We start from the raw sequence: 6031 nt of genomic DNA, 5'->3' as shown, positions 1-6031 counted from the left end.
CACACACAGACACACACACACACACACACACACACACACACACACACACACACAGAGCCTTGCATACTTCTCCACATGGGGCACTGGTACTTCCATGAAATCCCTTTATAATAAAACTGCAAAACTGTGCCCAGACTAAACCCATCCCTAACTTGACACCAAAGCAATATCTTGGAAATGTTACCGTCATCCTCAACTAGCAAAATAACCAAGAAGAACACTGTTAGATTACTGGAGACCAATTTGTTCCTCACAAATCACCCCTTCCCATGTACTTCCACTCATAACACACAAGCACAGAGAGAGAGAGAGAGAGAGAGAGAGAGAGAGAGAGAGAGAGAGAGAGAGAGTTATAATCCAGTTTGTGACATGGTCCCATGGCGCATGAGCGGTGTGTGGGAGGTGAACCACGTTGTTCTCACAGGAACACGACCAGGATTCTAGACAAGCAGAAACAAGCCTAAGACAAACAAGCTGGTCGTGTTTTTCAGGTTTTTACACACACACGCACACACACACACACACACACACACACACACACACACACACACACACACACACACACAGACTAGACAAACTACGTATCCACTCAAACATTTGTGCACTCAGCCACATGAAGCCTGAAGATAAGTCCAATGCTGATAAAGGTCTCAGCTGCCTGAGATACTGTAGCACACAGTCAATGTGACTGAGAGACGTACTGTGTGGAATAGTCCAGCGCAACTACTTTGTGTACATTAGGATTTTACACATCAATTAATTTTACTGTAGAACTCATCTTCTACTTACTATTCATTTGTTTATAATGCTAGTTAATAAATACATGTTGAATACATACTGATGGTAATACATTTAAATCATGAGACTTAGGTTTCTGATGCTCAACGACAGCACTCAGTAACTTTATGTCTTGGACTGTTTGGTGGTTCATAGACTTGTTTTTTGGACTTGTGGACTATGTTTGGACTTTGATTCATGTGCTCATTTCCGGACTCACTCCCTTCCTCTTTTGCCATGTGCTTACTGTTGCACATGAAAAATGGAAAAAAACAGGACGTCCCCACCCTAATCATTGCAGTGGACCGTGATCACAAGTGGGGGGGGTCTATGTGTCTATGTGGAAAATGTGTCTATAAATGAATGATTGTTAATGATGTCGCTGAATTTTGAATGAACACAAGAAAGTGTGAAAAAAAATCATTGCAGTGGACCGTGAGAAGAAGGCTGCGAAAATGTTCGAAAGACACATATTGAGTTCAGCGGGCGTGTTTCTCACCACACGCAAAGGGCCCTGAACTTGCGCAAGAGCTAAAAGGGAGTGTCCACCAATCAGCAAGGTGAACAGGGTGGCGTTGTTTTTTTAAAAAGTGACATTGGATTGGATGTCTGATCTACAAAGATCTTTCCAGAATTACTAAACTCTGATACGTACATCAGCAATTCAAATGGAGCCCAATCCACAATGTAGCCTGCTGGCCATGGAATGAATAACAGGTAAATCCAGTGACAAGTGCACCAAACACCTCTGCACAACAGAACAGAATAACACAAGAAAGTATGAAACAAAATCATTGCAGTGGACCGTGAGAAGAAGAAGGCTGTGAAAATGTTTGAAAAACACATATTGAGTTCAGTGGGCGTGTTTCTCACCACACGCAAAGGGCCCTGAACTTGCGCAAGAGATAAAAGGGAGTGTCCACCAATCAGCAAGGTGAACAGGGTGGCGTTGTTTTTAAAAAAAAGTGACATTGGATTGGATGTCTGATCTACAAAGATCTTTCTAGAATTACCAAACTGATACGTACATCAGCAATTCAAATGGAGCCCAATCCACAGTGTAGCCTGCTGGCCATGGACTTAATTACAGGTAAATCCAGTGACAAGTGCACCAAACACCTCTGAACAACAGAACAGAATAACACTGCATTTTAAAGATTTTTTTGTCTTAAATAAAAGACTGTTGTTACTGTGCTGTGTGTACTTCATTTTACTTTCCTGGTTCAACAATTTGCAAATAAAAAAACACAGCAGTAGGCCTATCCCCACACTTTTATGATCACCTCAAGTGTGTTAAAAAAATGTTTTTAAAACTAGTCACTGTTACTTCCCATTTTACTGTTCTGATACGGCTTTATTTCCCATACAAAACAAAACAATAAATACTGAATACTGGTCTACTCATATATCTCATATATTTTTATTTTCCTTCCCGTTAAATCACATTTTCTCTGTTTTTAGCTACCCTATCATACCACATCGCATACAATGTCTTTCTGAGAATGGCTCAGCTTCTGTTCATTGTCATTTATAAGCCATGGCTTTTGGGAGTTTACTAAATTTGACACCTGTGCCTAATGTGTACCGACAGGTCAGTCTGGTCTCAGCTGCCAGGTTTCTCATTGTCCCTCCCCTGAGGTCCAAATGGGGTTTCTGGCCAACAGCAGGACAAACACACAGTGGTTTGAGTCACATACTCAAGTGTAGAGTCAAGATACTTTATTGAACCCAAAGGAAATGCAGGCAGGGCTGGACTGGTCATCTGGCATACCGGGCATTTCCCGGTGGGCCCTGCACCCTCCTTTTTGTAATCATTTCTGAAAATAGGGGCCCACAAGGGTGCAGGGCCCACCGGTGAGTCAGTTTTGCACCGCTAATTATGAGGGGCCCCTTTAAGCCAAAAGTGCCCGGGTCCTATTTCTCCCCCAGGCCAGCCCTGAATGCTGGTGTCCATCATAGACACAACACAATACAGTACACATTGCATGAATCCCACATAGGCTATTGGACTGAACATGGCTATTCACATCTGTCAAAAATTAGGTACAGTATTACAGTTTTTCTCAATTTTGGTGCCGTTCTCAAATCAGAATTAATTCATTCTCAAAAGTTCTTGTCACATCATCGTGTCACTTGTGCATGTAGAAAAGTCAGTTTCTGCTTGCTTTTAGCAAATTAGGCCTACCTATGCTTCTGTCTATCCATGCAATTGATTATTATATGTACAATTCTTAGTTTTCATACATTACAAGTTGCTTTTGTCGTGTTACTCAAAAAGCGTTGTCACTGAATTTATGAAATGAATACATGAAACTGAATACATGTCTCACCCCACAAAACATATAGGCCCTAGGTCAATGTAAGCATCTTGACATGCAAAATGATTTACCAAGCAGTCATAATGTGCTAAGCACTGTCAAATTTCCATTAGATTTTTGTCAATAATCTGAACTGGTAAATTCCCCCCAGGTAAATATTGACTCTCTCTAATCAAAGGCAGTAAAAGGAAATATTTCAAAGAGAAAACACGCGTGCAATATATAACAAGACTGTACTGCATTACATTAGGCCTACTCCATGCCGTATGTACCCTCCCTGTATAATTATGCTCCACGCAAAATAACAATTTAGTTAGAATTTTACAAGATAGTAAGTAGCCTGCAATTTATACAATATCAGTGTAGGCCTATTCTTTCAAATTTATTTTGTTACAGTTCTATTTGTCCCACATGGGCCTGCAAGACAAGTAGGCCTAAAAAGTGCTGGAAGGGGGCACATTTTGACACCTCTATTTTGCGATGAGAGTGCCTGTCAATAATAGCCTACCTTATGTTAATGGATGTCTTTTGTGGATAATAACACAGTCACCTCAACTGCCTTCGTCTTAGACTGAGACCACACTGAACATGTTCCCCTCAGGTCTGTGTTCAACTCCCACTGATACTTAGTTCAGTAGTAGCCTACCCATGACTGCCACCAAGCTAGCAACCACATTGTTGTTGATTTCTAGACCAACAGCACAAATCGAACCCTTTTCTTGCCGATTTGCATGCAGTGCAGCGTAGTGACACCATACAAAATTGGAAATCGCAAATATGTCAGAAATCCATTTGTTGGATTGGTCAAACCCTTAGAAGCCCTGAAATGGAAGGAGCGAGCGGAAAACTATTGGTCACCAGAGCAGCAAACAAAAAAACAAACCAAAGATGATGTACCCTCCATTATAAAAACTGAAGATTTGCTGTAATATCACTGCAGTACAGCTTCATTACTGAGGCCTATAGGCCTACTGCAGTCTTGAGCTGTGGATAGTATTTTGACACAAAATATATAGGGTATACTGCATACTCACTGGGAAAAAAATACTGAAACTGCAAGAACTATTTTATTTTATGTACACTTCACACTGTTCCAAGAGGGCAATGAACATCATCAAAGACACAACCCAGGTCAAAAAATGGTGTACTTAAGTGTATTTTAAATATATTTAATTCTCTAAAGGTATATTTTAAGTACACTATATTTTTTAAGTACAGTACTTAGGTATGTTTTTTTAAATATACTTATAGTTGAGTGTATTGTAATCACATTTTAAACACATATTTTTAAAGTAATGCACTTATATATAGTTTTAGAAAATACATATTATTGTATTATATTTTAAGTGTAATTTAAGTGTATTTGTATTTTGAAAGTAATGTGCTAAAGTGTGGTATTAAAAAATACACTATTAGTGTATTGTATTTTAAGTGTATTTTAAGTGTATTTGTATTTTTAAAGTAATGTGCTAAAGTGTGGTATTAGAAAATACACTATTAGTGTCTTGTATTTAAGTGTATTTTAAGTGTATTTGTATTTTCAAAGTAGTTTGCTAAAGTGTGGTATTAGAAAATATACTATTAGTGTATCGTATTTTTGTATTGTATTGTAGTTAACTCATCCAGCACACAGACTGTTTTCCCTTCTACCATCAGCGAAGCGGTATCGCAACCTGTGGTGCCGTACAACCAGACGGAGTAACAACTTCTTGACAAGCCATCATCAGACCCATCATCAACACACTGAAGAAAACCATACATTCCAAGGTCACTGGAGGACATTCCATGAACATTTCTTTCACCATGCCACTGGCACTTTACTCTTGCACCTTGTGTACACATTTTGCTTTACTGTATGACCACTGATTGTACCTCTGCTGCTGTGTGTGTGTGTGTGTGTGTGTGTGTGTGTGTGTGTGTGTGTGTGTGTGTGTGTGTGTGTGTGTGTGTGTGTGTGTGTGTGTGTGTGTGTGTGTGTGTGTGTGTGTGCGCGCAAGGCTGGTCAGGGGGAGAAATAGGGACCGGGCACTTTTGGCTTAAAGGGGCCCCTCTTTTTTTTTTTTAAACATTTCTGAAAATAGGGGCCCACAACGGTGCAGGGCCCGCCAGGAGATGCCCGCTTTGCCAGATGGCCAGTCCAGCCCTGTGTGTGTTTGTGTGTGTGTGCATAGCCTATTGTACATGCCTCCCACATAACAAATTTTATCTGGCTCACTGTTGGCCCACTTCTTTTTCACAAGTGTCTGACAGTTGGCCCAATTTTGGCTTGGTCCTCGACCCAATAATGACCCCGTATGCTGACAGTTATTTTCAGTGTCGGCCCAGTGTTGGCTCAGTTACTGCAATTTTGACCGTTATTTTCACTGTTGGCCCAGTGTTGTTAGAACTGTTGGCCCAGTCACGATAACCAGTGTTCCAGCCGAGCTGACGCTCAGCCGACAGTGCCGACATTCAGCCAGAATCAGGCCGACTGTGCTTACTACCATATCAATATGTTAGTGTTTGGAAACTGCACGTGTGTGTATGTGTTGTGAGTGAATGTGTCAGAGAAAGAATTGTAAATTCATATGGTTGTGTGTGTGTGTGCAGGCCCGTCGACAGGGGGGACAAATGGGTATGTTGTCCCGGGCCCAGGGAGATAAAGGGCCCAGAAGTGGGTCCTCATTACATATTGGGTAGGGGGCCCTTTCAGATGACTTTGTCCTGGGCCCTGAGAAAGCTATCAGCGGCCCTGTGTGTGTGTGTGTGTGTGTGTGTGTGTGTGTGTGTGTGTGTGTGTGTGTGTGTGTGTGTGTGTGTGTGTGTGTGTGTGTGTGTGTGTGTGTGTGGGAGGGAGAGCTTATTGTCAATGTATATGATTTTGTTAAACTGCAGTGCACAATGGAGACTTAAAGCAATTTCAAACTTCTGTGCCTACGCTGTTACATAGATATTTG

This window comes from Engraulis encrasicolus, chromosome 4 (assembly GCF_034702125.1).
Source record: "Engraulis encrasicolus isolate BLACKSEA-1 chromosome 4, IST_EnEncr_1.0, whole genome shotgun sequence".
Classification (NCBI taxonomy): Eukaryota; Metazoa; Chordata; class Actinopteri; order Clupeiformes; family Engraulidae; genus Engraulis; species Engraulis encrasicolus.
The sequence above is the reverse complement of the archived record's forward strand: the minus strand, read 5'-3'. Positions refer to the sequence as shown.